This window comes from Chiloscyllium plagiosum, unplaced genomic scaffold (genome assembly GCF_037043375.1).
Source record: "Chiloscyllium plagiosum isolate Xiang-an unplaced genomic scaffold, Cpla_swu_hap1 HiC_scaffold_9, whole genome shotgun sequence".
Lineage (NCBI taxonomy): Eukaryota > Metazoa > Chordata > Chondrichthyes > Orectolobiformes > Hemiscylliidae > Chiloscyllium > Chiloscyllium plagiosum.
The window spans coordinates 79,885,579-79,905,895 of record NW_028270147.1 but is presented as its reverse complement, the minus strand read 5'-3'; positions in this window follow the sequence as shown (position 1 = coordinate 79,905,895).

Genomic DNA, 20,317 nt, shown 5'->3' with positions numbered 1-20,317 from the left:
CAGATTTAAATTAGATTACCTACAGTATGGAAACAGGCCCTTCAGCCCAACAAGTCCACACTGACCCTTGAAGATTAACCCATTGAGACCCATTCCCCTACCCCATATTCACCCCTGACTAATGCACCTAACACTATGGGCAATTTAGCGTGGCCAATTCACCTGACCTGCACATCTTTGGACTCTGGGAGGAAACCGGTGCACCCGATGGAAACCCACGCAGACACGGGGGGAATGTGCCAACTCCAGACAGATAGTCACCCAAGGCAGGAACCAACCCTGGGTCCCTGGTGATGTGAGGCAGCAGTGCTAACCACTGAGCCACAGTGCCACCCCTTTCACTCAGTGCAACGTTAGGGTATGGAATACAGTGCAGGAAGTGTGGCTTAGGCAAAAGGGCAGTAGATGATTATTTGATAAGAATGAATGTGCAGGGTTCCAGGGAAATGGCAGGAGATTGGCACAAAATTAAGATGTTCAGAAAGCGGGTGCAGCCATGATGGACTGAAAAGCCTCCTTCAGCAGTTTAACAATCCAGTGTTTCTGTGATGATTTGGAAGTTTTAGCTTTCGAAGCGCTGCAGCTTCGTCAGGTGGCTGTGACAGAAACTAATGCTCCCAAATAAACCTGATGGACTATAACCTGGGGTTGTGTGATTTTTAACTGTGAAGCTCTCCTGTTGTGAGTTGCAGTGTATTGCTAATGGTCAGGACTGAAATTATTGATGGTGAATTTCTTGAATCAGAATGAATTTTAACACAGCTGCAAAAATGGTGTGAAGCCAAGCCTGTTCTGAGGTTGTATGTACAGACATGCTAGAGGAACTGAATTGTACTGTAATGTCTGTCAGCTGAAAGAGATATGTGATTCTGATGACATTTCTGTATCGCAAATCTAATCTGCTTGCTGATCACCCATAACCTCGGAAATTACCAAACAGTGATGGTAAGTAAACGCTACAGAGAAGCCAAAACATGTAACTCAGACAAAAATTACAGGATGATGATTCAAACACTCACTGTGTTTCTCGCAGTGTTGGGAAAACAAAAACGTACATTAAGCAAACCTCTACCTTCAGTAGAAGAATTAGTGGTAGATATCTTCTAAGCAACCTGTTCAGAAATGCTATGACACAGTGCATCCTGAACTCAGTACATTAGCACTGCACTAGAAAAACCCCAAGAATTAGTTTTAAAGCCTGTGTTCAAATTAATTTCAGTAGGTCCACTTGTTGTCATCTTGTCATTGATGCACTGGTACAAGTGACAACATTCCTTAATGGAGTTTGAAGTTCATATATTCCATAGGAATACAATCAACTCCCATTATACCACAATGTACGTGCTGATACAGTCTGCCTCTAGATTTGATGGAAAGGTAAGGGGTGGGTGGGGGGGCGGCTGATTTTTCTGAGAATTGAACGGATAGCAGTTGAATCCTTGAGGGGTGGGGGCGGGGATCAGGGAAGGGAGTGAAGGATGACTTCATCTCAATCATTGACTCCCACAACTTACCCACATTTAATTTTATGTTGGTTGGACCTATAAATGGGCAGGCATCCTGGTTGGCTGGAAGTGAGCCCACGACCCTGATTTGCTCAGTGATGCCGCAGTTAGTGGGAAGGGGAACTCAGACTGAAATGTTCATATATAGAATGGGCAGTGTCCATTCATACCAGAGTGCCAAGTGAGAGAAAATGCCTGGGGGAGGTGGGGAGGGGTGTGGCGGACAGAGAGAGAGAAAGAGGTGTGTGAGAGACAGTAAGTAAGAAAGAGTGATATAGAGAAGTAGCTGGCAGGAAATTTCAAAACTAAGGTTGATTGACTTGGAGAGTAAGCTAGAGGAATCCAGTTTTTTGTGGGGCCAGCAGGAAATGGGATAATCCCTGAAGGTCTAGAAATCTGATACTTGGCCATAACCCATTACCTCTAGATAATGACCCCTAGTCCCAATGTCTTCCATGTTACAGTTGTCCCTTGGCAACATTTTCTGCAGATCCAGGATCAACTTCCACATATATTGTGGTGCCACCAAGCTTTACCTCTCCAGCATCCCTTTCAACCTCCCCCTTTCTCTGTCTACACTTGCAGTATTAGACATTCCTCCAGTTAAAGATTGGGAAGGATTAAATCACTATTCCTAAGTCCCACCACAATTTTCATATCCTTGCTAGAGTTTCCAACTTCTGAAGCAAATGTGTCAGCCCCAGTCAGCTAGTTCAGATCCTCACTGTCCAATTCAACTGCAGACTGAACTACCACTCCCACACTCACGTCTACAACATCACTCCTTCCTCAGCCAATCTGTTGCTGGCACCCCTGAATTATTTGTTATGAACAGGATGAGAGGAACAGAGATTCGAGTTCTCCTCCTCTTTACACCTATGATTGGTGCGTTTTTGAAAAGGAAGATGTGTGCTTCTTAGAATCTGGAATTAAGAGTCTAAAGATGACTATGAAACCATTGTCAGGGAAAAATCCATCTAGTTTACTAACGTCCTTTAGAGAAGGAAATCTGCCATCCTTACTTGGTCTGGCCTACACATGACTCCAGACCCACAGCAATGTGATTGACTCTTAACTGTCCTCTGGGTAATTATAGGATGGTAATAAATGCTGATCTAGCCTGAGATACCCACATCCCATGAGTAAATTAAAATAAAAAACAGGAATTTGAGGACTGTTTGATGATCCAACAGCAAGATTTCATGGGTTTAAAAAAGAAAGGATTATTTATTCACACACTCACCCTGAAAGCTTAATGCTGTGTCATTCACTCATCTCCCACACAAAGAAAATTACTGGGCAACATTTCAGTACACTTTTACAATGTACAAGCAAAAAAATTGTCAATTGTAAGTTTGCCTCATCTTGAGAAAAGAAACACCAATGTTACAGGCACAGTGAGAGATAGAAAGTGGGGGACCTGGAGAAAGACAGAGCATAACCTTGCTGTAGGTGTACAGGAGTGAATAGAGTGGGTTCTTTCTTGATTATATGTTTTATCGAGATCTGTCTCTTGATTAATTTTTAAAAATATAAACCATAAGTACTAAGTTAGCCTGGAGTACTGTGTTGTCTTAGAGTAAAAGGATGATGCTATTTTCTGGGTGTGTAGATTGTGAAGGAACAAAGATAGCTTTTAGTAGAGCGATATGCTCTTCTTGTTGGATATGGGAGTTTAGGGAGAGTTTCCATGTTACTGAGGATTATGTCTGCAGGAAGTGTCTTTGGTTGCGAATCCAATCAGATCGCACGGATCGGTTGGAGTGGTAGTTACAGGCAATGAGGAATTTACAAAAGCTAGGGGGTGTATAGGAAGGTAGGAGAGGTAGGCAGGTAGTGCAGGAGTCTCCCCATGGCTATCCCCATCTCAAACAAGTATGCTGTTTTGGAAAATGTACAAGGTGATGGACTCTCAGGGAAATTTAGCATGAACAAACAAGTTTCTGGTATGAAGACTAACTCTAATGTAATGAGAGATACATTGGGTTCCAAGCAATCACTTGTCAGAGGCACAGATGGACGTTTCTGTGGCCAGCAGTGAAAAACCCCAGAATTGTGTGTTGCCTCCCTGGTGCCAGGATCAAGGGTGCAGAGTGTTCTCAAAGGGGAGAGGGTCCAGCAGGAGGTCATTGTAAAAATAGGAATCAATGACATAGGAAGGGAAAAGATGAGATTCTTAAGGAAGAATATAGAAAGGCAGGAATTTAAAAAGGAAGTCCTCTAAGGTAATAATATTTAGATTACTCCCTGTGCTATGAGCAAGTGAGGGTAGGAATAGGAAGATAGAACAGATGAATGCATGGCTGAAAAGCTGGTGTATGGGAGAAGGATTCACATTTTTGGATCATTGGAATCTCTTTTGGGGTAGAAGTGACCTGTACAAGAAGGATGGATTGCACCTGAATTGGAACGGGACTAATATACTGGCAGGGAGATTTGCTAGAGTTGCTTGAGAGGATTAAAACTAGTAAAGTGGGGGGGTGGGACCCAGGGAAATAGTGAGGAGAGATAAATCTAAGACTCGTACAGTTGGGAAAAGAAGCGAGTCAAACACTCAGGGCAGGCAGGAACAAAGCAGTGTCAAAATGTGTGGTGCTAGAAAAGCACAGACAGTCAGGCAGCATCCGAAGAGCAGGAGCAGGAGAGTCAACATTTCGAGCATAAGCACTTCATCAGTAGCTCGTCACCATGTTCCTGATGAAGTGTTTATGCTTGAAACGCCGACTCTCCTGCTGCTCGGATGCTGCCTGACTGGATGTGCTTTTCCAGCACCATACATTTTGACTCTGATCTCCAGCATCTGCAGTCCTCACTTGCTCCTAGGAACAAAGCAGAGAACAAGGTAGGACTGATCAATTAAATAGGGAATGATGGATAACTAGAGAAATTGAGATTTTGGTTAAGAAAAAGATGGAAGCATATGTCAGGTATAGACAGGAGAGATCGAATGAATACTTAAAAGAGTATAAAGGCAATAGGAGTATACTTAAGACTGAAATCAGGAGGGCAAAAAGGGGACATGAGATAGCTTTGGCAAATAGAGTTAAGGAGAATCCAAAGGGATTTTGTAAATACATTAAGGACAAAGGGTAACTAGGGAGAGAATATGGCCCCTCAAAGATCAGCATGGCAGCCTATGTATGGAGCCGCACAAGATGTGCAAGATATGAAACAATTATTTTGCATCGGTCATTACTGTGGAGAAGGACATGGAAGATATAGAATATGGGGAAATAGATGGTGACATCTTGAAAAATGTCCATATTTCAGAGAAGGAAGTGCTGGATGTCCTTAAACACGTAAATGTGGATAAATGCCCAGGACCTGATCAGGTGTACCCGAGAACTCTGTGGGAAGCTAGGGAAGTGATTGCTGGGCCCTTTGCTGAGATATTTGTATCATCAATAGTCACAGGTGAGGTGCCAGAAGACTGGATGTTGGCTAATGTGGTGCCACTATTTAAGAAAGGTGGTAAGGAAAAGCCAGGGAACTATAGACTGGTGAGCCTGACATCAATGGTGGGTAAGGTTTTGGAGAGAATCCTGAGGGACAGGATATACATGTATTTGGAAAGGCAAGGACTGATTAGGAATAATCAACATGGCTTTGTGAGCAGGAGATCATGTTTCACGAACTTTGAATTTTTTGAAGCAATAACAAAGAGGGCAGAGCGAGAGTCGTGATCATATGGACTTCAGTAAGGCGTTCAATGAGGTTCCTCATGGGAGAATGGTGAACAAGATTAGATCTCGTGGAATACAGGGAGAACTAGCCATTTGGATACAGAACTGGCTCGAAGGTAGAAGACACAGGGTGGTGGTGGAGGGTTGCTTTTCAGACTGGAGGCCTGTGACAGTGGAATACCACAAGGATCGGTGCGGGGTCCACTGCTTATTGTCATTTATATAAATGATTTGGATATGAACATAGGAGGTATAGTTAGTAAGTTTGCAGATGACACCAAAATTGGAGGTGTTGTGGACAGCGAAGAAGGGTTACCCTCAGATTACAATAGGATCTTGATTAGATGGGCCAATGGGCTGAGAAGTGGCAGATGGAGTTTAATTCAGATAAATGTGAGGTGCTGCATTTTGAAAAAGCAAATCTCAGCAGGCCTTATACATTTAATGGTAAGGCTCTAGGGAGTGTTGCTGAACAAAGAGACCTTAGAGTGCAGATTCATAGCTCCTTGAAAGTAGAGTCGCAAGTAGATAGGATAGTGAAGAAGGTGTATGGTATGCTTTCCTTCATTGGTCAGAGCATTGAGTATACAAGTTGGGAGGTCTTTTTGAAGCTGTACAGAACATTGGTAGGCAACTTTTGGAATATTGCGTGCAATTCTAGTCTCCTTCCTAAGTTGTGAAACTTGAAAGGGTTCAGAAAAGATTTACAAGGATGTTTGGAGAAAGTGAGGACGGCGGATGCTGGAGATCAGAGTCAAAAAGTGTGGTGCTGGAAAAGTACAGCCAGTCAGTTAGCATCTGAGGAGCAAGAGAGTCGACGTTTCAAGCATAAGCTCTTCATCATTCCTGATAAAGAACTCATGCTCGAAACATCGAATCTCCTACTCCTTGGAAGCTGCCTGACCAGCTCTGCTTTTCCAGCACCACACTTTTTTACAAGGATGCTGTCAGGGTTAGAGGATTTGAGCTATAGGGAGAGGCTGAATAGGCTGGGGCTGTTTTCCCTGGAGCTTTGGAGGCTGAGGGGTGACCTTATAGGGGATTATAAAATCATGAAGGGCATGGATAGGAAAAATAGACAAAGTCTTTCCCCGGGGTAGCGGAGTCCAGAACCAGAGGGCATAGGTTTAGGGTGAGAGGGGAAAGATATAAAAGAGACCTAAGGGACAATCTTTTCACAGAGGGTTGTGCATAGGTGGAATGAGCTGCCAGAAGTGGTGGAGACTGGTACAATTACAGCATTCAAAGGCATCGGAAGGTATATGAATAGGAAGGGTTTAGAGGGATAAGGGCCAATTGCTGGCAAATGGGACTAGATTAGGTTAGGATATGTGGTCGGCATGGACGATTTGGACCGAAGGATCTGTTTCCATGCTGTACATGTCTATGACTTGACGATTCTATGAGTAAGAGAGGGGATGGAAGGGAGACATAGGGAGAAGAAGAAAGATAGAGGGGAAGGACAAAGAAAGAGGACAAGGAATAAAGGGGGGCAGAAAGAGAGAAGGGATGACAGAGAGAAGGGGCGAAAGAGAGATGGGGGAAGAGAGAGAGGGTGGAAGAAGGGAGAGGGGGTGGGAAAGAGAGAGACTGTGAGAAACAAAGAAGGAAGAGATAGAGAGAAGAGATGAAAGAAACACAGAGATACAGTGAGAGTGAGGTGTTATGCTCAGGTCCTCCCCACCTCAGGAGCAGTCTCTCTGCTCTTTGCTGTCACCAACCAGTGAACGAAACCAAAAAAAAAATGATTGAAGCAACATACTGGTTAGAAGGAGAGTCATAAAGAATATTTCAGCCAGAGAACCTAGGGACAAAAACAACAGAACTATCTTTCCAATCTTTCCCCTTTGCCTGCAACCTGTTTAATCTGTGTGTTCATCTGACTGTATCTAAGGGGAAGCTTATAATAGAATAAGCATTTTCATTCGTAATATTATACGCCTGTTTACTTGTCGCTAAAGTCTAATTACATGTAATAAATCGTGATTCTTGTTCAGTGCAGAAACCTATGCTTTCTACCAATCTGGATTTGAAAAATCATGCAAATTGGGGAATATTGTGTACCTTTTAAAATCTTTACATGTTATGATGACTCTGAAAATACTGGGGCTTAATTTCCAGTGCACTACTCAACGAGGTGAAACATTGTCAGGTCTTATGCATTTTAATGAAATTATCCTTCGCTCCAGTGAAAGAAAGCCAGGCCCGTCCAAACTTTCTTCATAAAATAACTCATTAGGCTTCAGCTATCAGTCTAGTAAAGCTACTCTGAACCACCTCCCATTGCCTTACTTTCTTTCTGAAATAAGAAGTCCTAACAATTGCACAAAGGTGTCGTTTCACCTATACCTTAGAGAATTAAAAGATAACATCGCTACTTTTATGATTAATTGGGTCCATCAGTTTCTGCAAATGAAAGTAGATGACCACCTTTGTGTGTGGCTGCATCAATCTGTGCGTGGATCCCTGGTACACCAAGTGTCACTACGTACTGAGGTTCAACCTGTCCCCGGTGTTGTGAAGGATGGGCCTGGCCTCGCTGCCGCGGAACACTCCGAGTAGTTGGACCGTTCCGTATCACCTGGGGAAAGATCACCGTGTAACATCTGCCTGCCTAAGAGGAACAGGGGGCCCACCCAGTCATTTGGGCTCTGCTGACGCCTCAGATAAATATATGGATATATGATTGATAAACGTACAGACCTGTATATACAAATGATAAATTCTGATCTTGTATGCAAAGAAATGGAATGTTTACATATGTACGGCATGACCAACTGTACAGACCATCAAAATATTTTATGAATAAAGTATATTTTTGAAATAAAAAAAAGTAACTGGTTCAGTGATCGTACTCTGACAAAGATCCTGCCTGCAGGGCAGAACTATGCTTCGGTGTTTGACAGTAGATACTAGCTCTAGTGCTGGAGCATTGAGGGTCTTCTTAGGATATAATGGTGGGTTTGTGGGGAAGAGAGGGAATGGATGTGAAGACTGAAAAGCTCAAGAGAGCCCAAAAAGAGTTGTTTCGCCAAATGTATGACCATAAGAAATAGGAACAGGTTAGGCCATTTGAACTCTCGATTAGAGACAAAAGAACGCAAGGTAGTCAAGTAGGAGGCTGGAAGAACACTGCAAGCCAGGCAGCATCAGGAGGTGGAGAAGTCAATGTTTCAGGTGCAACCCTTCCTCAGGACTGGGGGTGGGTGTGAAGAGAGCTGCAGATAAACGGGGGTGGGGTGGAGGTGTGGGGAGCAACTTCTCCCCCTCCTAATGCTGCCTGGCTTGCTGTGTTCTTCCAGCCTCCTGCATATCTACCTTGGATTCTAGCATCTGCAGTTTCTTTTTGTCTCTAATCGAGAGTTCAAATGGCCCACATCTGTTCCTATTTCTTGTGGATAGATATTTGGGGAAGCAACTCTTTCTGGGCTCTCTTGAGCTTTTCAGTCTTCTCATCCATTTCCAGCTTCCTGATTGACTAATTTGAACTCATGCGCCTGCTGTGCCATTCAACAGGCTGATCTAACATTCCTCATGTTCCTTTCCCCATAACCCTTGATTCCCCCACTGATCAAGAATTTATTTATATCAGTCTTAAATTAAAGGACTTGGCCCCCATTGCTCTCTGTGGCAAAGAGTTCCAAATCTAACAATCCTCTGAGAGAAGAAATTCCTTCTCATCTCAGTCTTAAAATTGGCACCCCTTTATTCTGAGACCATGCCCTCTGGCCCTAGACTTTCCCATATGGAGGAGAATTGTCTCAGCATTTACTCTGCCAAGTCCCTTAAGAATCCTATATGGTTCAATGAGATCACCTCTCATTTTTCTATACTCCAGTGGATTTAACCTGTTTAGCCTTTGCCCATATGACAATCCCCTCCATACCAGGGATCATCCTGGTGAACCTTGTCTGAAGCACCTCCAATGAAGTGATATATCTTCTGAAATAAGGTGATCAAATTACTTACAGTACTCCAGATGTGGTCTCACCAGCACCTTGTACAGTTGTCGTAAGACTTCCCTACTCTTAGTCTCCATCTTCACTTGAAATAAGGGCCAACATTCCATTAGCCTTCTTGATTTCCTGCTGCATCTGTGTGTTAGCTTTCTGTGTTTTATGCACAAGTTCCTTAAGTCCCTTTGTATTGCAGCTTTCTGCCTCATATTTTCACATGGGTTCTGAAGAAACTCAGTGGTGGCAAACACAGGCATTATTAAGGATTTGGAAAGCATAGAAACAAGGGCCTATTCTCATCTGATCACAGTTCCCCTTCATGTTTTATTTTAAGTTTCTGCTTTTAACATGCACTCTTCCTTCAACCAAATGAACTGCAGAATATTGTTCCAAGTATAGTGGGACCCATGTCTAATACTCTTTGCAAGATAGTATTCAATCAGGTGGCCTATTCTTTTTAAGTGCATGGCAATGTAAAGGCTGGTTCATGGTAAATTGTGACGGTGTGTCTGGACTTTGAGTCACAAGGGGTTTACACTGACAATTCCCATCAGTCCAACCCCAACTCATGTGCTTCCCAACAGCTCGCTGTGAGAACTGTGTCAAAACATTGACTTTCTTGTACACTTCCTCAACATCACCAGTGTCAGGCATTTCCAAGAATTGTTACATAGCAGGTTTTATAACTGATGGGTATGTTTGGTAATTACATACCCCAGGAATCATCTAGAAAGGAATAAGTTGATTAGGGATAGTCAACACAGTTTTGTGAAGGGTAGGTCGTGCCTCACAAACATTATTGACTTCTTTGAGAAGGTGGCCATATAGGTTAATAAGGGTTGGTGTGGTGTACTATAGATTTCAGTAAGGCATTTGAAAAGGTTCCCCATGGTAGGCTATTGCACAAAATAGGGAGGCATGGGATTAAGGGTGATTTAGTGGTTTGGATCAGAAATTGGCTAGTTGAAAGAAGACAGAGGGTAGTGGTTGATGGGAAATGTTCATCCTGGAGTTTTGTTACTATTGGTGTACCGCAAGGATCTGTTTTGGGTCCACTGCTGTTTGTCATTTTTATAAATGATCTGAATGAGAGTGTAGAAGGATGGGTTTATAAATTTGCAAATGCCACAAAGGTTGGTAGGGTTATGGATAGTACTGAAGGATGTTGTAGGGTACAGGGGGACAAGCTGCGGAGCTGGGTTGAGAGGTGGCAAATGGAATTTAATACAGTAAAGTGTGAGGTGATTCACTTTGGAATGTAGAGTACTGGGCTAATGGTAAGATTCTTGGTAGTGTGGATGAGCAGAGAGATCTCAGTGTCCATGTACATAAATCCCTGAAAGTTACCACCCAGGTTGATAGGGTTGTTAGGAAGACATACGGTGTGTTAGTTTTTATTAGTAGAGGAATTGAGTTTCGGAACCATGAGGTCATACTGCAGTTGTACGAAACTCACTTGGAGTATTGTATACAGTTCTGGTCACCGCATTATAGGAAGGATGATGAAGCAATGGAAAGGATTCAGAGGAGATTTACTAGGATATTGCCTGGCATGGAGGGAAGGTCTTAATGAGGAAAGGCTGACCGACTTGAGGCTATTTTCGTTGGAGAGAAGAATGTTGAGAGGTGACTTAATTGAGATATATGATAGCCAGAGGGTTAGATCAGGTGGACAGTGAGAACCTTTTTCCTCGGATGGTGATAGCTAACATGAGGGGACATGAGGGGACATAGGGGTGATAGATATAGGACAGATATCAGCGGTAGTTTCCTTATTCAGAGAGTAATAGGGGAGTGGAACGCACTGCGTGCAACAGTAGTACACTTGCCAACTTTAAAGGCATTTAAATGGTCATTGGACAGACATATGGATGAAAATGGAATAGTGTAGGTTAGATGGGCTTTGGATTGGTTTCACAGGTCGGCGCAACATCGAGGGCCGAAGGGCCTGTACTGTGCTGTAATGTTCTATGAATATTAAGTTAGCATGAGACAGCACACAATGAAAGAAATAATTACTAAAACGTAATGGAAACAATTCTGCTGCTTATTTAGTATATAACACATGGAAAGTAGTCACAAAACTATTATTTATATAAACAACGCAATTGAATCATTGTTAGCCTCACTGGAATGCATAGATTACATAATTTATGTATCGCTTGATCTCAATTTTGATGTGTTGAAGGCAGTTCATCTAAGTTATGAAACAAAAATAAACCCCAAAAACCAGAAGTGTGTAATGATACTATAAAGGGGGAGCATTATCTGCATATAAAAAGAGAGGATGAGTTACTGCATTTCAAGTATTTGCCAAAATTAAACACTCTATGAGGAAAAAGGTCAGGCCAGTCAGGTTTATTAAAACAAAAAGATAAACATAAGGGTGGAAAATAAATCAGTTGACACTGAAATGAAAGAGATGACTGGAGATAATGATATCAAGACTAACGTCTGCAATGCTGGCAGAGAAAAGTAACAAAATAAAAAAGGAAAAGCTGCAAATACTGTGAGCTAGTCATGAAAAAGAAAATGCTGGTTATACATTACCTACGAGCCATTGAATGACATTTCTTTTATTGGAAAAAATGATAGTAAGTAGAGTTTCCCCATGCTTTGATTGTGTATCAGAGAATCCCTACAACATGGAAGCAGGCCATTTGGCACATCAAGTCCATACCGACCCTCTGAAGACCACTCCCATACCAGTAACCCCCATCCATCTAGCCTCCGGGCAATTTAGCATGGACAATCCACCTAACTTGCACACAGACACAGGGAGAATGTGCAAACTCCAATCAGACAGTCGCCCGAGGGCGGAATCAAACCTAGGTCTCTGGCGCTGTGAGGCTGTGAGGCAGCAGAGCTAACCACTGAGTCACCAAGCTGGTGCAAAATATAATAAAATATGACTCATACCCACTCAATGGAATGCACCTGCTTCTTGTTATTAAAAAGATAATCGATATCAGCGAACCGACCAATTCGCCCATCGAACCCAGAATCACAGAATCCTCCACTGTCGAAGGAGGCCATTCAGCCCACCGGGCCAACTCTTTAAAAGTATTTGTCGTACTGAGGCATTACATCCAGCTTTGGTATCATGTTGTATTCTAATACACAGATAACAACCACTGGCCTTTGGTCAGGGGAGTCTGCTGCAATCAAGCCACCTTCCAACACTAATCTAAGGACCTGTACAATCGCATGTTAAGGAGGATAAACCACCAACACTTTAGGTGTTGCTTGTTTTAACAACTAAATCCATACTCCTGCTGCTCCCACCTCCTCGTCTGGCACGCATTTTCTTTGGAAAGTTTTATTCAATTGCTTTTGTTGAATCCGATTCCACAAACACTTTAGGCAGTACATTAAAGGTACTAACTTTTATGTATAAGAAAATTCTGCTTCTCCACCCTGCTCCACTCCAGCTCTTCCATCAATGACTTTTAAAGGTGATTTTGTCTGAGCTACAGGTTGCAAGCTGGTGTACATCCTGAAGAGACAAATTATGAGAATGAAACAAGTTCAATTTGGGGCAGTATATTTTCTATAAGTTACATTGATACTCATTTGATAATACCAAACCCTCAAACTTAAAAGTGAGATTTTTAAAAATTCATTCTTGGGATATGAGCATCACCAGCTAGGTTAGCATTTATTGACCATGTATATTTGTACAGGGAGCAGTTCAGATACAACCACACTATTGTAGGTCTGGAACCTCTTGTAGACCAGACTAGCTAAGGATAGTAGATTTATCTCCCTAATGGGCATTAGCAAACTGAAGATGGATTTTTATGACAGATGTCAGGTTGCCATTAAATTACTTTTTTATTCAAGATTTTTTAAAAATTCAAATCTGTCATGGTGGGATTTGAACCCATCTTCCCAGAACATTTACTTGAGGTTCTGGATTGCTATCCAATGATATTCTCCATCCCTCCCTCTTGAAATTGGGGTAATGAATGCTGTTGAGAACTTGCATGTGCATCTAATCTCTTAAAAGTAGCCAAGTTTCATTGTATAATATTCCATTCCTCACAGTTAGCATTCCTCATCTTGAAAAATTACAAAATGGCTGACGAAATGTAAGAACTGTAATTTTTACAGATCAGGACACCAAGGTATTATGGAAATTATTAACTTTTAACACCAGATTTGTCCTCTAAATGGAGTCTGCTGCAGCCAAATAAGGAATACAGATGTAAATTCAATCCTTGCCTGGGATCCATGGAATGTTACACCTGCTGAGAGTCAGAGAAAATTCAAAGGAGAGAAATGCAAAAGGAAGAGGTAATGATGAGGCTGATCATCTGTGCCCTATCAGCAGAAAGCCATCTCTTGCATAATTTATGTGTTTTAGCCTTCCTGGAATGCAACAAAATAAAAGGATTCAAAACTGACTGCATAACCAGCCTGTGTGATAATGGTTAATAACCTAGTGTGTGCAGTAAGTATGCTAATCAAACTTTGAAAATGCCATTCAAATATCCCTGCACTGTGGGTAAAAGAAAAATGATAAAGCTCTCTCACAGAGTGCTGACAGCCAGCCACTACCAAAAACAATCAGGACAAAAGAGTTTTGAAAACAACTGTTCGATTACCAACACCTCGTTCCATTTATTGTAATGCTCAACCATCCACTCTTCATGAATAATTCAGAGATGACCAGTATTTTTTCTTAAACTACTAGCTTTTGTATTCACCTCTTATTTGTAATTTATGTCTGTATGTGCTGTGTTACTATTTCTTTTCACACTTAGAAATTAATAAACTCATTTTCTTGTTAATTCAAGAAAACATGTTTTAAGTGCTTCCTTCTAAAAGAAATTCATTTGGCTTTGTGGAAACATATCCACAAGGTAAGGGATCCTTTATTAATTAATCTCGTTTTGATCAAATACAGGGGGAAGGCTAAATAGCCAAAAGCAGACAGTTCACATCTTTTCACCCAAGAAGTTAGTGCTCCAATTTGGGAAGGGAGCGAATCCGACTGCTCATATCGGCTTTGAGACTTCACGGACAGGTAGCTCCGCCAGATTCAGTCTGGCAGTTCTGCCGACGGTCTTGCCTTCGAGGGCAGAGTGTCCTCCAGGTTCTGGCTGAGTTTCAGCGATTTCCAATCGTGGGAAGTGCTTATCAGAGGCTGAGGGGTGACCTTATAGAGGTTTACAAAATTATGAGGGTTATGGATAGGGTAAATAGACAAAGTCTTTTCCCTGGGATCAGGGAGTCCCGAACTAGAGGGCATAGGTTTAGGGGGAGAGGGGGAAGATATAAAAGAGACCTAAGGGGCAACCTTTTCACACAAAGAGTGCTACGTGTATGGAATGAGCTGCCAGAGGAAGTGGTGGAGGCTGGTACAATTGCAACATTTAAGAGACATTTGGATGGGTATATGAATAGGAAGGGTTTGGAGAGAGATGGCTGGGTGCTGGCAGGTGGGACTAGATTGGGTTGGGATATATGGTCGGCATGGACGGGTTGGACTGAAGGGTCTACTTCCATGCTGTACATCTCTACGACTCTATCACTCTAATGGTTGGAGGCATCCCAGCTGGAACCATACAACCTGTCCTTTCATTTTATCATCTTATTAACTTGAAATGCAAATTGTGCAATCTGACTTGGGAACTGGTTGTAACAAAATACTTCTTGATCTAGTCTAGACTCAGAATGACCAATTATCCAAGGATAACAGAGGACAATGTTTCCTTTGGTCCAGATCCTGTGCAAGTCAGGAAAGGGTGGGTGAAGTATGAAGACAAAAGAAGAAAACAAAGTCAGAAATTCAACAGCATCAGTGGAGAGAAGCAATGTTAAATCTTTAAGTCCAGCACGATGCTCTGCAGAAGAAAGACAAAAAAGAAGCAGCAGATTAAGTTAAAATGACAGTTAAATTTTCCCTTTCCTTTGCTACAATTGGTTAAATAATTTACCCGTGGAGCATTTAGCTACAAAAAGTGTCTGACTGCCATGCATGCAAAATGAAAAAATATTACAGTGCAATCTTTGTGTTTGTTTCAAAATATCTTGACTTCTTACTCAGGCTTACAGTCAAACAGCACACAAAACTTCCAAATTTTGTACTACGTTACATAAGATTCTGAGGAGCTACACTGTATTGAATTACACAGAACCTACAGAGTAAAAGATAGACCTTTCCAGCCCATGTGTTCATGCCAATGTTTATGCTACAGTTGGACCTCTTTGGCAAATCCATCAACATAATCCTTTTTTCTCCCTTCTCCTCTGTATAATTAACTACAATGGATCTGTACTATTCTCAATTCCCTAGTTGATATTTTGATGACTCATGTTATAAACCAGATAACATTTGGTTTTACTTCACCACAGATTTAGAGTTTACAGAAACAATCCCACCCAGAACTTAATTCCAAAGCAAGGGACGTGGTTCAGGTATGTCACCCTCCCACTTGATTAAATTCTCTTCCTGCCTCAAAGCTGGCCACAAGCAACAGCAGAGGGTTCAGTGCAATAGAAACACTGTTAGACTCACAGGAAAGCATGAACATATAATTAGAGCCATTATTTAGAATGTGTTGAGCTCAGTTTCAACAGAGAGAAAGAAAAACCTGGTTCACTTGTCTGTGAAACAAAACAGAAACTGAACACTGGGCATGAAAACAGAATGGGAGTGGTATCTGTATAAAAGACGATTATAGATTATTGCATTTCAAGTTAATAAGACCATAAACAAAAGAAAGCAACACACCAGGAGCCTTCTCGAGGGATGGAATTGAAAAGTGCACAAGCCGTACTAAATGCATATTAGTTCGACAACAGTTCTGGTCATCATAAGGTGGACTTTACAGCGAGATAGATTACCCAACCCCAAACCTGAGACTCAGTCAGCACCTCATCAAAGTGAAATCTGGCCTTATTTACCCCGTCCACCTGCCCCCCCCCAAAGGTTTTGACTCCACCAGTGGCCTTGACACCACCTGATTGGCTGGTGATTTGACAGGTCATCCCAAAAGCAGGCAGCTCAGATTCCTTTGTCAGATCTCCATCAGGCAGAATAAATCAATCACAATCCGCATTTCAATGACTGCTTCCTAGATGCCCTTCCCCCACATCAGCAATCTGCCAAGCTTCGGTCGATTGTACCAGCCCGGTTGCAAAACTGATTCTTTGAGGTACCTGACACAGATCGATGGAGAGGAAGTATATGGAATAAAGTCACTTTTCTGCCGCTCTGTGTTTTCAACGCTGATTTAAGGATCTTACAGAGGGTTGCTGGGGTCAGGAGAAAGGGGATAGCAGATTATAGTGGTGCAAGCTGTCAGTCTAAACTTTGTGACTTAAAGTCCTGATATATCAACACACTTCTTCCAACAGCACGACTGAGAACAGAGGCCACTGCCGAGACTATAAGCAATCCCTCGTGCCCAAGTCGCCAAGACCAATATGAAATTGAGTGTGGGGGGAGGGTCATTACCACAAGGGAGGCTCTGGAGGAGAGGTGGTGGGGTTCGTGATGACAATGCCAAGCAGAAATTGAGAGACCACATGGGGCTGGAGCATCAGACCGTTGTAGTGAGTCAGACTGTTGAGGTGGAGAACTGGGTGTTTTGCAGGGTGGGTGGGAGAGCATCTGATCTGGAAAGGAAACCTGGAGCAGAAGTGCTCCTCCCCATCACCTCCCCCTCCCAAAGCCCAGCCAGAATAATCTGCTGATGTCCCCCTTCCCCGTGACTGAACTCCTCCTACAGCTATGCGTGGCTAACAACTTGCTGCTTAAGGACCTCAGCCAGGTCGAGGAGCTGTCAGCTTCCCTAGGCCAGGCCCGCAACATTGTGGACAGATTGAAGGTAAGCAGAAGGTGGCACAGCAATCTATTCAGACTCCCACCTGCAAACCCAAACACAGGAAATTAAAATAGAATCACAGAATCCCTACAATGCGGAAACAGGCCCTTCTACCCACCAAGTCCACACTGACCCTCTGAAAAGTATCCCACCCAAACCCATTCCCCAACCCTATTACTCTACACTTACCCCTGACTAATTAACCTAACCTACACATCCCTGAACACTATGGGCAATTTAACGGCCAATTCACCTAACCTGCATAGCTTTGGATTGTGATGGGAAACCGGATCACCCAGAGGAAACCCACGCAGACACAGGGAGAACGTACAAACTCCATACGGATAGACGCCCGAAGCTGGACTCGAACCCAGGTGCCTGGCGCTGTGAGGTGCTCATTAGTATAATTGGTTTTAGTATGCTTTTCTATTTTTGCCTCTTGTAAGACTTTATTTCCTTTTATGTCAATATGAAACTGATTAGGCTATACTTTCTTGGACAGTATCTCCCTCCTTAAATTTTCAGTGTATGTCAGTTATCAAGCACTTCACCTTTTTCCAATGAATTATTAATTGTGTATAATAGGTGCGTGTGCTAACTCTTCCCTCAATCTTTTTAAAATGTGAAATGTAGGTTTCACCCTCTGGCAGCTTAATTTGTTGAGTTGATGTATCTTCTTTTTAGATTAGATTAGATTAGATTAGATTACATACAGTGTGGAAACAGGCCCTTCGGCCCAACAAGTCCACACCGACCCTCTGAAGAGCAACCCACCCAGACCCATTCCCGTACATTTACTCCTTCACCTAACATTATGGGCAATTTAGCATGGCCAATTCACCTAACCTGCACATTTTTGAACTGGGGGAGGAAACTGGAGCACACGGAGGAAACCCATGTAGACACGGGGAGAATGTGCAAACTCCACACAGACAGTTGCCTGAGGTGGGAAATGAACCCGGGTTTCTGGTGCAGTGAGGCAGCAGTGCTAACTACTGTGCCACCATGCCGCCCACGGTAAAAGTGTACCATTTCTAATCTAAACTTCCAACCTCATGTCCACCTGATCCATCTCACTGACACAAAGTAATTTTGTCCACGTTAATGTTTCTGCCATTTCATTGTTGCTACTTCTGAGTTTGTCCCTGACCTTAGAAACCCTGTGACCCTCCTAACATTTCTTTGAAGTTTGTTTTTTTAAAGATTTGTAATCCAAATTAAAATTAAAATCCAGAAATTGAAATTCTATCCCAAAATCACTATTTTTTTTTTAAATTCAATGGAATTGTTGCAACATTATAGCATTGCCATCATAATGTACATCCCTGGAGATCTAATACCTGTACTGAAAATGTGTTGCTGGAAAAGCGCAGCAGGTCAGGCAGCATCCAAGGAACAGGAGAATCGACGTTTCGGGCATAAGCCCTTCTTCATGTCGATTCTCCTGTTCTTTGGATGCTGCCTGACCTGCTGCGCTTTTCCAGCAACACATTTTCAGCTCTGATCTCCAGCATCTGCAGTCCTCACTTTTTCCCATCTAATACCTGTAGCAAAAGTGACACAAGGACAATGTTCTGGAAGCATTCACAGCTCTGTAGCTAATAATTTTGAGGATTAACTGAAGAAACTGTGGTTCTATCTCAACTGGAATGGTCACAGTCTTTCCTCACCCAAGTACCTGTACTAACTGGAGTTTCCAGTGAATAAGTGTTATCATTGGCAAACTATGAAAGCTTATTAGACCATGGATTAATTGCTACTAAAGTTTAATCACAAGTCAAAATTTCTCTGCGTGTATGCAATGCATTCAAACTGAACTCATTGTGCATGTGAGGTGAGCAGTTTGCTTGTCTGTCTATGAGGAAGTGAGGGCCTGCCTTTGTGGAAATGAGAGTTTGTGGGATGGGAGCTGAGATGTTGAACTCCCAGTGATGCTGCAAATCTGCGAAGTCACATTGGTTCTCCTTTAGGGAAGAATCTGTATTATATCACTCATAGCACCTGTTCTGCTGGGAAACAGTTCTTCGGAGAAGGCTACAGACTAGCACATTTCCGACAATAGAGTTGAAGGCCAGGTCATCCAGATTGGTAACTGGCCTTTTAATTCTGCAGTCTAGCCCACTTCCTTCTAGGCTGTGCCTTTACTTATCTACTTTTTATGTTTATAGCTGACCTCATAGATTATACTCAAACCAATAAAAGATCTGCAGCCTAATCAATCCCCATTATAGTCCAAAACCCTTAATGTTTCTTAGCTAGCAGTGCTACTAGGGAAAGCTGCCAGGTGTCATCATATGATTGCCCACAGGAAGGGAAGAAAATCACTGTTAGAAGCTTATTTTTACCTGTCATGCGGATGGATTGGAATCCCAAATTACCATGTACATTGTTAAATTTTTAACCCCAAAAATGTCTTTTAAGAAGAATCTGGCTTAGCCAGTTAAGGGATACAAATATAAAATTTGTTGCTATCTGGTATCTGTTTGGGACCTATGGAATGTGGCATCTGTAAAATGTCATGGAAACATCAAATAGAGAATGAATTAAAACAGGGAAAGATGAGGAAGCCAACTATGTCTCCATCCTCAGCAGAAAGCTACCTCTTGCAATATACGTTTTGGCCTTCTAGGAATACACAAAAAAAAGGTTAAAAACCAACTGAAATTAACACATTTCTCTATGCTAAAGTCCTGATGTCCTACTGTGGACTAGGGGTTTGTGAAGGCCACAGCTTAGAGAATAACCATTTTAAGCACCCTTGCATTGCAGGTAAAAGAAGGGAGAAAATTACCTCTCTCTGTGCTCCAAGTCATTCACTGGCAAAAGGACTCAGGATAAAAGTGCTTCAATCAACCTAAAAAGTTATGCATATCAGAATTCTCTAAGAACCAATGTCAGCTCTACCAGTGATATTCAGTGTAATGGCTGCAATGGTTAACTATCCACTCTTCATGACAAATTCGGAGACTGATCTGTATTTTTCTTTGAACCTGTGTCTTTTTTGACTCAACTCTTCTTTATAATCTATGACCATGCATGTTGGATTACGACTTCTTCTCATATTGGATCATTAATAAAGTCACTCTTGGTTAATTCAAGTAAGTGTGGTTAATTTACTCCTTTTAAAATATAAGCTCATTTGGGCTTCAGGGAAAGGTATCTACAACAGAAGAGGTCCCTTTTAAACATCAACCTTGTTGTTGCCAACTGAAGGGACAGGTGAATAAAGAGCTGGAGACTTGCCCCATCTCGCCTAGGAGATACAGTTCGAAGAATCTTGTCGGGAGCTATAACTAATTGGGAAACCTTGACCAGGGTCTGATTGTACTTCAGTTTGG